Source organism: Mandrillus leucophaeus, unplaced genomic scaffold, assembly GCF_000951045.1.
Source record: "Mandrillus leucophaeus isolate KB7577 unplaced genomic scaffold, Mleu.le_1.0 Scaffold123, whole genome shotgun sequence".
NCBI classification, from domain to species: Eukaryota; Metazoa; Chordata; class Mammalia; order Primates; family Cercopithecidae; genus Mandrillus; species Mandrillus leucophaeus.
This window is the reverse complement of record NW_012100654.1, coordinates 977,393-992,889: the sequence shown is the minus strand read 5'-3', so window position 1 is coordinate 992,889 and position 15,497 is coordinate 977,393. Positions and strand designations below refer to the sequence as shown.

General features: G+C 39.4%; 1 protein-coding gene across 1 annotated transcript in view; it reads right to left on the bottom strand.

Annotated features, from left to right (window-relative positions):
* ALDH1L1 (aldehyde dehydrogenase 1 family, member L1) overlaps window positions 1-15,247 on the bottom strand; it is an 85,485-nt gene extending 70,238 nt beyond the window's left edge. The window contains exon 1 of the mRNA XM_011971521.1: window positions 15,117-15,247. The gene's annotated coding sequence lies outside the window, so the exon portion shown is untranslated. The remainder of the gene's footprint in view (window positions 1-15,116) is intronic.
* Between the last annotated feature and the right edge of the window lie 250 nt (window positions 15,248-15,497).

Genomic DNA, 15,497 nt, shown 5'->3' with positions numbered 1-15,497 from the left:
TAGAAACTGAACAATGTCTTTATTAATAATTTTATTATAAAATTTCATAAACCATGTTTTTCAAAATAAATTTATATCATATCCAGCTTCCTCAAAATACTAGTAGTTAAGTATGTCAATATACTAAATAAATCATTCACTTGTACCCATGGAGAAAATTTAATGTTACTGCCCTTCACGGTGAAAAAAAAAATCTTTCATTTTAAAAATTAAATAAAAAAATGTTACATAAGTTGGCACTTTAGTAGTGTATACACTAGCACTAGTTTATACACTTCTTTTGCCACTGAGGAATTCAAGTTAAAATGTCCCTCAGTCATATAGCTCTAAAATATATCTTTCATTCATAATTTCTGCTCAATTAAATAGTTTGAGTCATTTTCATTTATACTATAAAACAAAAGCAAACTAGTCCAGTTTAATTTTTTATACTTAAAATATTGCACATTTTCTAGATATGAGTAATTCAGATTAGTATCTACATAGGTTCAGTCAAATCCAACCATAAATTCAAGTTATTATACTCTATAACTCTATAAAATACATAGAAGTATTATTACTTTGCCTTTATAACAAAACCCAAGAGTCTGTTTCAATTTATAAATTCAGCATTTAAACAAAAAGATTTTAGTTCCCAAAATTCTAAAAAAATGACAAAACAATAAGGAAAAAAGGAACCAGAGCTTAGTACCACATATTTTTCTCTTGGGGTTGTAAGGTAGTCTCCTTCTTTTCAGAACACTTTATTATATTTCACTTATAGACCTGATTTTCTGTGTCAAAGTATAATTCTCATGCTGAAGCTTGTAACCTAAAAAGGCAAAAAAACCGTTGTCTTCATTGTACAAACATATTCATTGCTTTAACAAGATAATAAGCGAACAAAATTTAGAATGCAAGCTAAGTAAGAATACTGTCTCTATAAACATGTCCCTAAGATAAACCACAATTGGCAGCTAATTTACGTGTCTAGAAAATCTCAGTTCCCACCAGTAAAAATATCCTCAGTGGCTAGTGCACCTTAAGAAAAATCTGGCATACTAAATAAATAATGTTCATGTGGGAGCCAGAAGCTGGGTAAGCCTTGCCTTTAGACTACTCTGTGACTACAAAAATAAAGCCAGCACTTTTAAAACTAGTAAGCCTTCACTTGTCAGTATCATAAAGAGTATTGCCCAACTAAACTTTGTTCCCACCTGTTCATTAGTTACTTATTTCTACCTAAGCACTCACCTTGCGATTTTACCCAAGTGTTTAAAATAGAAAAAAACAGCATTATATTTCAGAGCTACTTCGCCCAAATTACAAAATGTGTCAGTGCTTTTATTTCAAGTCACACACAAAAAAACTTAACACGTTTTACATTAAAGTGAAAAATTGCTAAAAGTTACCATTATAACATGTAATTAAAACTGCTAAACATGGATTTGCATGCAAGGTGTATAAAAACAGTAAAAAGTGTTTTTAGTTAAAAATTATAAAAAGGCATAAAAATGTACATTTTGCTGAAGAATAATAAATTGTCTTAAAATTAAATAAAATAAAGTGAAAGGTTAAAACAAATTGTAAAAACATTGTAAAAATTAATTCTGCAAAGAAAACTCTGTGTGTAAACACATGAACTAAACTCAAAAGGGTATTATATGGTTTTTTTTTTTTCTGTAAATTAAACACTAAAATAAAAGCACCACAAGCTTTTCTTAAAATGCTAATCTACTCTTTAGCAAAACTTGTCAAGGGTTATAACGGGTATATAAAAATCTCACTTCATGGTCAAACTCATTAAAATTAAATAAAATTATCTATAAGGTTTCATTAAAATTAAAGTTAACAATAGCAAACTAATGAAAGGGTGAAATTTAACTTTCTCTCTTAAACAAAATTTTCATGTAATACCAAAGGCTAATAAATGGTTTTTGCTTTTCCAGATTGTTATCTCATTATTTTAGCAAAACAAAACAAAACAAACAGAAAAAAAAAACTTATGGTAATCTAAAATTCTATTTCATAATATCAAGGGTTTTACATTTTAAACATATTTAACAGCCTTCCCCAAATCAAACTTTAGTCTCGAGGTTGTCTTTCCTGACCCCTGGCTTTTCGGTGCTGCACAAAACCCCTAAACCATCCAAAAAGAGGTAAACAGAATTATTTAGCAACATAAAGTTTCCAAAATAATGTCTAATAGGTTATATTTTAAGGAATAATGTTAACATATGTTCCAAAACTGTATGGGATGTCTAAGGTTCTTATGTCTAAATATGTGCTATTAATCACAATTAAAGTTGTTATGTTGGGTTACTGTATTTTTTTTTTTTTTTTTTTTTGAGACGGATGAGATTTTAAATCATTTTGATGATTTCTCTAACTGCAAGCTCCGCTTCCCGGGTTTAGGCCATTCTCCTGCCTCAGCCTCCCGAGTAGCTGGGACTATAGGCGCTCGCCACCTCGCCCGGCTAGTTTTTTGTATTTTTTTAGTAGAGACGGGGTTTCACCATGTTAGCCAGGATGGTCTCGATCTCCTGACCTTGTGATCCATCCGTCTCGGCCTCACAAAGTGCTAGGATTACAGGTTTGAGCCACCGCGCCTGGCCCAGGGTTACTGTAAACCACAAAAATAACCAAATTTCTTTGTCAATTGTGTTTCTAACTGTATCCAAGCTAGACATTTTGTTATTTACAGATAATTTTTATTTTGTTTTAATTATCTTCAAAACATGGTTTATATTCAAGCTGTGAAACCTTAACAAGTGCTCTCAAAGGCAGGTTTCTCACAACCGCAACAATACAACAACAACAAACAAAACATACAGAACTCATAAAAAGCTAAAATGTTTGTAAATATCAAGCAAAATAAAAGTTAATAAAATGCACTAAACTAATAAAAAACAAAAACAAGTTTTTACCTTTTCCTTAGAATGCTACTAATCTTTATCTTATTTTTCAGAGTCAAGAAAACTGGTCTTAAGCTAGCTACAGCCTTTAACAACTAAGTAAAGTATACTCCTGTAAATAGAATTTAAAGTGTGTTTTTTTCTCTTTGCCTAGTTCCTCTAGAATTTAAAAACTAGTTATAAGTGTTCTTTTTTTATTTTTTAAATTTTTTATTATACTTTAAGTTCTAGGGTATAAGTGTTCTTAAATGACAACACTATAGTTTGCATCAGTGCAGTAAGAATCTATTTTCTTTTGTAACAGAATACAATTGGAAAAACTGGTTATTTTATCAAGGCTTTGACTGGAATGGCGTGCTCTCCTCTAAGGAATCAAACTTAACTTATAAAGTCAATGAAACCCTTGGAAAACTGGACTCATAGTTTGTGTGCACGGTCCCCATACAGGGTTTCTGACCTGTGGTAAGTAAAGAATGTCACTTTCTGACAGGCCAGGAACCCCAAGTTATCTTAAAACCTCAAAAGAAAAGGAATTCACCCAACTCATAAGTATTTAATGGTACAAATCCATGGCTGGGTTTGGCTTTAATAAGTCTTATCTCAAATTCCTTCTATATAACAAAGTTCCATCAAAGCCGATTTAAAAGGCCTGTGTAGCAAATAATTATTCTTGCTGCACTATATACAAATAATTAAGCCAAGTATAATAAAGCAAACCGGTCCTACCATAAATTGTCTTTTAATAAAAATAGGAGACTGAAAAGTAAAAATTATGTTCCAAAAACTATAGCATACCTGTTGCTAAATTCTAGTCTTGCCTAAAGTTTTTCAATTTTTATTATCTTCTACAGTTTAAATTATATCTGTTACAGAAATCAACTCCTGGATACATCACACTCAAGTCAAAGCCTAAAGAGCTGGGAAAGCAACCCCTAGTAGCCCAGAAAAACGTCCTATTAATGTTAAAAAAAAAAAAAAGAAAAGAAAAAAAAAGAAAACAGAAGTCTTAAGCTAAAAATCATAAAAGTTAAGTAACTAGTAAAAATTACTCATCTTACTCAGTCTCAACCCTACCTCACCAAATACTTTTTCTTGTTTCTACCTCTCCTTTTAAGCCAACTATTAAAACCTTTTTTAATGAAAATTATTTACTATGACACGCTCGCGGGAATGGCTGTACTATTTGCAGTAGCACTGTGTACCCTCAGAGTGGAATATTGGACAGAGAATCTCAGTTACTGTAGCATTCTGCTTAATTATTATCCTCATAGCAGGAATGACAGTTACTAACAAAAAATAACACATGGGTCTTTCCAAACATGCACCTCTGCCTGTCATTAAAAGAAAAAAAAAAATAGTTGCTTCTGTCACAGGCCTAATAAAAAACGCTGCTGAAAAGCCTAGGACTAATGTTTTTACTCTGTTTAATTAACCTTTTTCAAAAATTTTTAACCGACAGAATCACGGCCATTTTGCAGACAACTACTCCAAAACATCTACAAATGGTGTTGCTCCTGCAGTCAATCCAAGACCAAAACACTCTCCGCCCCACATCAGCAGGAAGTAGCCAGAAATAACACGTCCCCCCTTGTCCTTTTATACCCACAGGGTCTGGAATGATAGAGCAGGAGCACTGTTATCTCAGACAAACAGCGTCACTTTAAATTCCAGCTCCCTTTCTAGCCTCATGCGTTTCAAGGAAATCACTTCTCTTCTAACTACAAGCAGCCAGAAAGAGCTGACAGTAAAATACAGATAAGACAGCTGGGATGCAGAGGGAAGTCGGGGGAAAGTCTCGTGGGTAACTGCCAAGCTTCACCCTTATACAATGGGCCCCAGTAAAACAGTGGGCCTTAATAGTAAGGAATAAGCACATTCGTTTTCCTTCAGGGGCACTAAGATAGGAAAGCTAAAAGCAGACTCTTGGCTGGGCGCGGCGATGGCTCATGCCTGTAATCCCAGCACTTTGGGAAGCTGAGGCAGGCGGATCACGAGGTCAGGAGATCGAGACCATCCTGGCTAACACGGTGAAACTCCGCCTCTACTAAAAATACAAAAAATTAGCCAGGTGTGGTGGCACATGCCTGTAGTCCCATCTACTCAGGAGGCTGAGGCAGGAGAATCACTTGAACCCTGGAGGCGGAGGTTGCAGTGAGCCGAGATGGCATCATTGCACTCCAGCCTGGTGACAGAGCAAGACTCTGTCTCAATAAATAAATAAGTAAAAGCAGGCTGGGGGACTATACCTGCACTGCAGGAAAAATGTATGAAAACAGGTAGACAACTCTCCCTCCCAGGTAAGCACAACCAAGAGACAAAGAAGCAGTCGAAGCCTCTGATAAACTCTCCCACCCTGAATCCTTAAAAGCTCTTAGTCTGTAAGAGAGTGTGCCTCTGACCTAACTCAGTCAGAAGCTCCTCTCAGGTTTATTTTCTCTAAAATAAATGTCTTAACTGGCAAGCCAGCTTTTGTATTTTTTTCCTCTTTCTTTAATTCTTACAGTTCTCACACTTAGAATTGGAGAAAAATCCCCTTCTGTTTTTGGCTGGAGGCAAGGAAAGCAGTCGTGTTTTTTTTTTTTTCTCAAGAAATCTACCCTCATAGAAACTATTATACCAGAACCTAAGTGAATGGACACCCAAGGCCTAACTAACCTAAGTGATGAGGAAAAACCCCAATCCAGCGCCTCTAGCCTTTCTCATCATCTAAAAGGGATAGGAATGAGAAACAGCTGTGAAGGCCACTGCCCAGGGGTGCAGGCTCACTGAAACACTAAGACCTAATTGTAGGACTGTAAAACACTTCCCCCAACCAAAACACCTTACCACTACATCCACAGGGCTCCAGTATAGTAAGGGGATTATGGATAAAAGAACTGCAAGCCAGAGCCTATTTAAGGAGTCTCTAGAAAAATCCAAAGACAGTAGGGTAGACAAAAACAAGATGAAGAAGAGAGAAAATTATATCCTCTGACACCCACAGCTATAGCAAATAGTAAGCACATTCTAACTCCTAGACAGGTAAATATCAAACTTCACACTAAAGGCCTATCTACCTCAGTACCTTTTACCCAATACATTATATCTGATTTTCCACAAAACAATTACAAGATATATATATGACAAAAACACAGTTTGCAAAGATGAAACAAGCACCTAAACCAGAATCAGATATGGAAGCAATGTTGAAATTTTCAGATGGAAAATTTTAAATGATAATTAAAATGCTAAGAGCTCTAATGGAAAATGTGGAGAACATGTAAGAACAAATTGGTCACGTAAGCAGAGAGATGGAAACTAAGAAAAAACCAAAAAAATTCTAGAAATAAAAACCCTGTGATAAATGCAAAGAATGTCTTTAATAGGTTTATCAATAGACTGGATACAACTGAGGAAATCATCAATGAGATGGATGAAATATCAATAGAAACTTCCCAAACTGAAATACAAAGAGAAAAATAGAATAAAAAGGACAAAACAGAATATCCAAGAATGGTGGGACAATTGCAATAGGTGTAAATCCTTGTAATAGGGATATGAGATGGAATTAAAAAAAAAAAAAAAAAAGAGAGGAACAGAGAAAGGAATAGTAAAAATATTTGAAGTGATAAAGACTGAGAATTTTCCAGAATTAAAGATAGACACCAAACCAAGATCCAGGCAGCTCAGAGGAAACCAAATAGGATAAAGATTATCCCCGACCCCAAAATCTATACTTAGGCATATCATATTCAAACTGCAAAAAATAGAAGACAAAGAGAAAATCTTCAGTGAAGCCAGGGAGAGGCAGGGCAGGACATACCTATAGAGGGAGAGAGATGAGGATTACATCATACTTCTCTTCATAAACCGTGTAATCAGGAATAGAATAGAAAGAAATATTTAAAGAATTGAAACATTCCATCAACTTAGAACTAACTAGATTCCATTTGTATGCAGTAAAATTGTCCTTCAAAACTAGAGGAGAAAGACTTCTCAAACAAAAATTGAATGACTTTGTCACCAGTACACTGCCTTACAAGATCCGTTGAAAGAAGTTATTGAGAAGAAAAGGAAAATTGAACAAGTCAGAAACTCAGATCAACATACAAAAGAGTATTAGAAAGAAATAAAGGTGAAATAAATTTTTTTCTTATTCTTAAGCTGAGAGATAACAATTTGTTCAAAATAATAATTGCAACAATGTGTTCAGTGATTGCAGCTTATGGATAAGTGAAATGAATAACAGCAGTAATAATAAGGCATGGGAGGGAGGAATCAGGAATACTCCGCAATAGGGCCCTTACACTACCCATAAAGTGTACGGTGTTATTTGAAAGCAGACTTAAATTGTTTTAAGTGTATATTGCAAACCGTAAGTCAACCACTAAAAAAGCAACAACAAAAAAGTAAAATTGATATGCTAAGAGAGAAAAGAAAATGGAATCATATAAAATGCTCGGTTAAGATCAGAAAAGGCAGAAAAAAGTGTGGAAGAAAAAAGAAACAAAGGGCAAATAGAAAACAGTAATAAATATGGTAGATATTAATCCAACTATGTCAAAAATCACTTTAAATATCAATGGTCTAAATATACCAATTAAAACATGTGACTCTCAGAATGAATAAAGAATCATGACCTAACTACATGTTGTCTACAAGAAACCCATTTCAACATAAAAACCAGATAGATTAAAAACAAAGGGATGGAGAAAGATATACCCTGCTACCACTAATCAAAAGAAATACGGAGTTGTTCTATTAACTTCAAATAAGGCAGACTTCAGAGAAAGAAAAATTATTAGGAATAAAGAGGAGCACTACACAATGGTAATGGGGTCAATTATCCCAGCAGACCTAATACTCCTTAATGTATATGTGCCTAACAACGGAGCGCTAAAATGTGTAAAGCAAAAACTGATAGAATTCTAAGGAGAAATAGATGAATCCACTATTATTACAGTTGGAGACATCAACACCTCTCTGTCAATCCCCACCCATTTTTTTTTTTGAGGCAGAGTTTCGCTCTTGTTGCCCAGGCTGGAGTGCAGTGGCGTGATCTTTGCTCACCGCAACCCCCACCTCCTGGGTTCAAGCAATTCTCCTGCCTCAGCCTCCCGAGTAGCTAGGATTACAGGCATGTGCCACCACACCCGGCTAATTTTGTATTTTTAGTAGAGACGGGGTTTCTCCATGTTTGTCAGGCTGGTCTCGAACTCCTGACCTCAGGTGATCTGCTCGCCTCAGCCTCCTAAAGTGCTGGGATTACAGGCATGAGCCACCACGCCTGGCCAGTCCCCACTAACTGATAGATCCAGCAGGTTGGAAATCAGTAAGGACATAGTTGAATTGAATAGCACCATCAATTAAGTGTATCTAATTGGCATTTATAGAATACCTCATCCAACAACAGCAGAATACACATTCTTCTCAAGCTCACATAGAATATTCATCAAGACAGACCACGTTCTGTGCCATAAAACACACAACAACAAATATCAATTATTTCTATGATGGAGAGTACTTGGATCACAACAGAATCACTAGAAATCAATAACAGAAACAGCTCTGAAAAACATTTTAAAAATGGAAACTAAATGACACACTTCTAAACAACATGTAAACAGACCAAAGAATAAATCTCAAGAAAAAATTTAAAATATTTCAAACTAAATTAAAATGAAAATATAACATCAAAATTTATGGGATGCTGCTAAAGTAGTGTTTAGAGGGAAATTTAGAGCACTGAATGCATATATTATTAAAGAAGAAAGAGCTAAAAGCAAGCTTCCAAATTAGGAAACTAGAAAAAGAAGAGCAAATTAAATCCAAAATAAGCAGAAGAAAGGAAATAATAAAAATTACAGCAGGATCTGTGAAATTGAAAACACGTTGTCAATAGGGAAAATCAATAAAACCTAAAGCTGGTTCCTTGAAAAGATGAATTAAAATTGATACACCTCTAGCCAGGTTAATTAAGAAGACAAAGAGAGAAGACTCAAATTACTAATATCAAAAATGAAAGAAGGGCCATCAATACTGATCCTGTGGTCATTAAAAGGATAACAAAGTACTAGCATGAACAACTCTATATCAACAAATTTGGTAAGTGAAATGAAATGAAACAATTCCTTGAAAGCACAATGTTCCGAAACTCACAGAAAGAGAAATAGATAATCTGAATAGGCCTATACTGATTAAAGAACAGGAGCCTATAACCAGTAGCCTTCCAAAATAGAAAGCACTAGGGTTAATGAATATGACCAAACATTTAGGAAAGAAACTATGCCAATTCTCTATGATCTCTTTCAAAAAATAGAAGTAGAGGAAATTCTCTAATTCTCTCTGGCCAGAATTACCATAGTACCAAAACCAGAAACATGACAAGAAAGGAAACAAACAGACCAATATTTATCATAAACAAAGACGTTAAAATCCTCAAAAAAATCAGCAATTAAATCCAACAATGTTTAAAAAGAATTATGCATAACACCACATGGGATTTATTCTAGGTTAAACATTTGAAAATCAATTAATGTAACCCATCACATGAATAGGCTAAGGAAGAATTATATGATCACATCAATAGATCCAGAAAATGCATTTGACAAAAATCTAACATCCATTTATGAAAAGAGCTTTCAGCAAACTAGTAATAAATGGAAACTTAACTTGATAAAGAAGATCTATGAAAAACCTACAGCTAACATCATACTTAATGGAGAGAAATTGGAAGATTTTCCCCTAAGATCAGAAATAAGGCAAGGATGTTCCCTTTCACCTTTCCTATTCAACATTATATTGGAAGTCCTGGCTAATGTAATTAGAAAAGAAAAGAAAATGAAAAGTCTGTAGATTGAAAAGGAAGAAATAAATTGTCCTTGTTCTCAAAAAACGTAATTGGCTATGTGGAAAATGCCAACAAAGCAACAGAAAACTGGAAATACTAAGTTATTCTACCAAAGTTGCTGGATGTAAAGTTATGGTTAATATATAAAAATCTATTACTTTCTTTCTTTTTTTTTTTTTTTTTTTTTGAGACGGAGACTCGCTCTGTCGCCCGGGCTGGAGTGCAGTGGCCGGACCTCAGCTCACTGCAAGCTCCGCCTCCCGGGTTTACGCTGCCTCAGCCTCCGGAGTAGCTGGGACTACAGGCGCCCGCCTAGTTTTTTGTATTTTTTTAGTAGAGACGGGGTTTCACCGTGTTAGCCAGGATGGTCTCAATCTCCTGACCTCGTGATCCGTCCGTCTCGGCCTCCCAAAGTGCTGGGATTACAGGCTTGAGCCACCGCTATTACTCAATAAACAACTGGAATTTGAGATTAAAAACACAAAACCATTTACATTAGCACCAAAAAGTGAATTACTTATACATAAATCTAAAATATGTCAGGATCTATGTGAGAATAACCATAACTGATGAAAACATAAAAATATGTATAAATAAATGAAGCGATATTACATGTTCATGGATAGGGAAACTCAATACTGTCCAGATGTCAGTTCTTTCCAACTTTATCTATAGATTCAATGCAATCCCAGTCAAAACCCCAGCAGTTATTTGTGGATCAACAAACTGATTCTCAGGTTTATATGGAGAGACAAAAGACCTGGAATAGTAAACACGATATTGAAGGAGAACAAAGTTACAGGACTGATACTGCCTGTCCCCAATACTTTACTATAAAGCTACAGTAATCAAGACAGTGTGGTATTGGCAAAATAATAGCCAGATAGATCAATGGAACAGAATAGAGAGCTCAGAAGTAAACTCACATCAATACAGTCAACTGATCTTTGACAAAGAGACAAAGGCAAGACAATGGAGAAAATCTGCATTGCACAAAAATCACACCAAAAATCTGCTGATGTTTATAGCATCTTTATTTGTAACGGCCAAAACTTGGATTTGACTTTTTAGATACAACAACAGCACACTTCATGGAGGAAAAAAAATGGTACATTAGACTTCATTAAAATTTAAAACTTCTGCTCTGCAAAAGACACTGTTAAGAGAATGCAAAGACAAGCCATGGTTGGGGAGAAAAGACATCTGTTAAAGCACTTATCCAAAATATACAAAGAACTTTCAAAACTCAACAGTAAAACAAACAACCCAATTTTAAGATGGGCAAAGTAAATTAACAGACACCTCACAAAAGAAGATATACAGATGGCAGATAAGCATTTAAAAAGATGCTCAACACTGTAAGTCATTATAGATTGCAAATTAAAATATAACAATGAGACACCACTCTACGCACATTAGAAGAGTTAAATTCAGAGCACTGACAACAAATGCTGACAAGGCTGTGGAGCAACAGGAACTCTCATTTATTACTGGTAGAAATGAAAAATGATGCCACCACTATGGAAAAAGATTTGGTAGTTTCTTATAACCTAAAACATACTTTTACCATACGATCCATCAATTGCTCCTGATATTTACTCAAATGAGAAGAAAACTATTGTCCACACAAAAACATGCACACAGATGTTGATAGCAGCTTTATTTGCTGCTAAAACTTGGAAGCAACCAAGATATCCTTTAGTACATGAACAGAGAAATAAACTGTGGTACATTCACATCCATACAACAGAGTGTAAGTCAGTGATCAAAAGAAATGAATTATCAAGTCACAGAAAGACATGGAGGAGGCTTAAATGCATTTTGCTAAGTGAAAGAAGCCAGTCTGGAAAGGCTACATACCATAAGATTCATACATACTACATGACATTCTAGAAAAGGCAAAACTACAAAGGCAGTAACCAGTGTTCGCCAGGGATAGGTAGTGGGGTTTGGCGGTGGATAGGTAGAGCATAGGAGAGTTTTAGGGCAGTGAAACTATTCTCTATGATACTGTAACGCTGGATACACATCATTATATGTTTGTCCAAAACCATAGAATGTACAGCACCAAGAGGGAATTCTAATGTAAATTATGGACTTTCATTAATAACATTGTATCAATATTGGCTCACTAAGTATAACAAAATTGGCCAGGCCTGGTGGCTCACACCTGTAATCCCAGCACTTTGGGAAGCTAAGGCGGTCTGATCATTTGAGGCCAGGAGTTCAAAACCAGCCTGGCTAACATGGTAAAACCCTGTCTCTACTATTATAAAAATACAATAATTAGTTGGGCATGGTGGTGCACCTGTAATCCCAGCTACTCGAGAGGCTGAGGCACAAGAATTGCTTGAACCTGGGAGGCAGAGACTACAGTGAGCTGAGATTGTGCCACTGCATTCCAGCCTAGGCAATAGAGCAAGACTGTGTCAAAGAGAAAAAAAAAAGGTATAACAAAAATATCTCAATGCACGATGTTAAAAATAGGGGAGGCCAGGCCTAGTGATTCATGCCTGTAATCCCAGCACTTTGGGAGGCCAAGGCAGAGGATCACTTGAGCCCTTGAGTTCAAGACCAGCCTGGGCAACAAAGTGAGACCCATCTCTACATAAAAATTTTAAAATTAGCCAGGCATGGTTGTGCCTGCCTGTAGTCCCAGTACTTGGGAGGTTGAGGCATGAGAATCACTTGAGCCCAGGAGTTCAAGGCTGCAGTAAGCTGTGTTCGTGCCACTGCACTCCAGCCTGGCAACAAAGTGAGACCCTGTCTCAGAAAAACAGAAAAAAAAAAAAAAAAATGAAAGGAAAAGAATAGAAAGAGAAATAGGAGGAAGTATGCAGGGAGGGACAGACTGAGAATATGGGAACTCCGCACTTCGTCCTCAATTTTTCTGTAAACCTAAAAGTGCTCTAAAAATGTCTATTAACTGAAATAAATGAATATTTTTTATATATAGAATATTTAATCTATAGTTCACATCTTACTCCAAAATGCAGTCCAATTGGGTTAAAAATTAATACTTGAAAATCAAATATAAGAAGAAAACATTAAATTATTAGAAAATATTGGATTATACAACCTGACACTGTCAAAACACCCCAACAAGTAACAAACCACAATAATTTTGTAAGGCTTAAGTTTGTGTGTGTATGTGTGTGCATGTGTGTGTTTATTTGCAGGGTAAAATCCTAGAAGAATTTACACTGAAATGTTGAAAGTCACTGGGTAAAGGGTTTTGGGTTTCAGAGGTTTTTGACGACTGTAATTATTTTGTTTTCTTAACAGAATGTTCTTTTTTATGTTGCCATGATTACTTCTGAAAATAAATAAATAAATAAAAGAGTAGGTTGTTCCCCCCTTGCAGGGAGGCAGAGTCCAGGTGACCACCAAGGGGCTGTTGTCACAGTCCAAGGAAAGCGAGCATGACAGACACAGGAGCCTAGGGAGGGGCCTCAGTCAGGCTTGCCCTTTGGCCCCAGAAAGAGCAGGGGCCTCCAGGGAGAGGGGCTGGAAAGAGCCCAGAGAGCCCCTTGTGGGCCGGGTGGGCAGCCTCCAGGCCTCTGCCTCCTCCCCCCGTCATTACTGCTCAGTGTCTTTTCACTTGGTGGTGTGGGGACACTGGGAGGCTTCCTGGGCCTCCCAACCCTCCTACCCAATTCCCAGCCCAGGCCTGGCTCTCCAGGACCCAGCTTCTAGTCCCTGTGAGGCTGGGCCACCCTGCAGGACTGCAGCTCTGGGCCCTCTGTTCTGGTGCTGGGGTCCTGGGGCCCACGAACGCAGCTCTAGCACCGAGCAGAGGCTCAGCCCAGAGGCCAGCATTCCGCTGCAAGGTGTCTCATTTCCCCGCTGCCCGTTGGAGGGCCCAAGGCCGACCCCTCTCCTGCACTCAGCCTTTTTGGTCTGGCACTTGGCAGGGAGGCCACTTTGTCCCTTGGGGGTCATGCTCTACCCGCTTTCTCTCCCACAGCCCTCGGAACAGGCAACAGGACCCGTCCAGAGACCTGGCCCTCTGGACCTTAGGCTTCAGGCCAACCCTGAGTAAATCCATCTTTGAGCCTCAGTCTCCTTTTCTCTATAAGGGACGCCACACCATTGTCTCCCCCCATGGCCGTGAGAGTTAACGCTAACAAGAACACAGCAGTCGGCGGGGAGTGACGGCTCACGCCTATAACCCCAGCACTTTGGGAGGCTGATCACGAGGTCAAGCGATCAAGACCAACCTGGCCAACATGGTAAAACCTCGTCTCTGCCAAAAATACAAAAATTAGCTGGGTGTGGTGGCACTTGCCTGTAGTCCCAGCTACTCTAGAGGCTGAGACAGGAGAATCACTTGAACCCGGGAGGCGGAGGTTGTAGTAAGCCGAGATCGTGCCACTGCTCTCCAGCCTGGGCGACAGAGCGAGACTCTGTCACAAACAAACAAACAAACAAACAAACAAACAGCAGCCAACATTCTCTGAGGGTTTCCTAGGGCCAGGCACGGGGCAACCTCATGTAATTCTCATGTAACCTTGGGAGGCAGGCACTACTGTTCATTGCCCCTCCGATTTTAGAGACAAGAAACTAAGATTCAGAACACAAGAAACTTGCCCAAGGTCAAGGAGAAGTGGAGGCGTGGGGAGGAAGCAAAGTCACGGGACACCAGTGCCCAAGCCTCCAAGTCTGAGACTCCTGATTAAATTCCGTCTCCGTCTGCACTTTGGGAAGATTCTTTCCTCTCCTAGGCAAGTGCCCGCGGGGCCTGAGCTCTGGATAGCGGGGCTCCAGGAGCCACGTTGTGGGGTCTGCTATCCGGCTTCCCTCTGCACACGACCGCCCACTTGAGCGCAGTGGCTGGAGCTGGGACTACAGCTCAGCCCCTGAGCGCGCACGTCGACCCCTCCAATCACAAGAGGCCCTCGTGCCAGGCCCCCAGATTTGGCCAATCAGGGAAGACGTTTCCCTGTCCCAGCATGGGGTCGAGGGACCCAGGAAACAGGTAGTCCCCAGTCACAAATCATCGTGTCACCTTCGGCTGGTCCCTGTCTCTTATCGAACCTCAGTTTTCTCTTCCATAAGCCGGACCAGTAGTGCCCACGCCACAGGATGGCGCCGGCTCCATAAGGGCCCTACCACCGCGGCCGGCCAGATCCTCGGCGGGCCAGTCCTGGCGCTGCAATCCTTTAGCCTGATGACCCCTGGCCAGGTTCAGGCTCAATTGCTCCAAAGAACTCCGGACCCGTACCCCGAGCCCGGCGTCCCAGCGGCGAAGTTTATGGGCCCCGCAGGAGCCCTTGCGGTGAGAACCGAGTCCTGGAGCCCTCGGAGCCCCCGGAGCCCCCGGAGCCCCCGGAGCCGCAGCCAGAGCAGCCTCCCTTCCGCCGGGCGTCCGGCGCTTTCGAGAGAGCAGAAACTCACCGCGCGCAGGAGTTGGTGCGGGCGTCGCCGGCAGGTTAGACTTCTGTGAGCCGCAGCCCCGAAACTGGGGTTGGTGCCGACCCGTCCTGGTAGCCAGGAGGTGGGACCGGTCCCCGCCAGTCCGCGAGCTCTGGTTAAGGCCGGAGCCCATGAGGGGAGGGGCGCGGGGCGGGCTGAGAGTCAGCCGAGTGGGGGCGGTGCTCACTGGTGGTGGGACTGTGGCGGGAGCTCCGCGCACCCTCTCCGGGCGGGTCTATAAATGCCATGTAAAAGCCTACGCCGCAGGGGCCTGCGCTCCTTCCCGCTTAGGTCAAGAAGACTTGCTGTGGACCCTTTTAGAAATCCCAGGGCTTTGAAAAGGCCCAAGCACCCAGCAA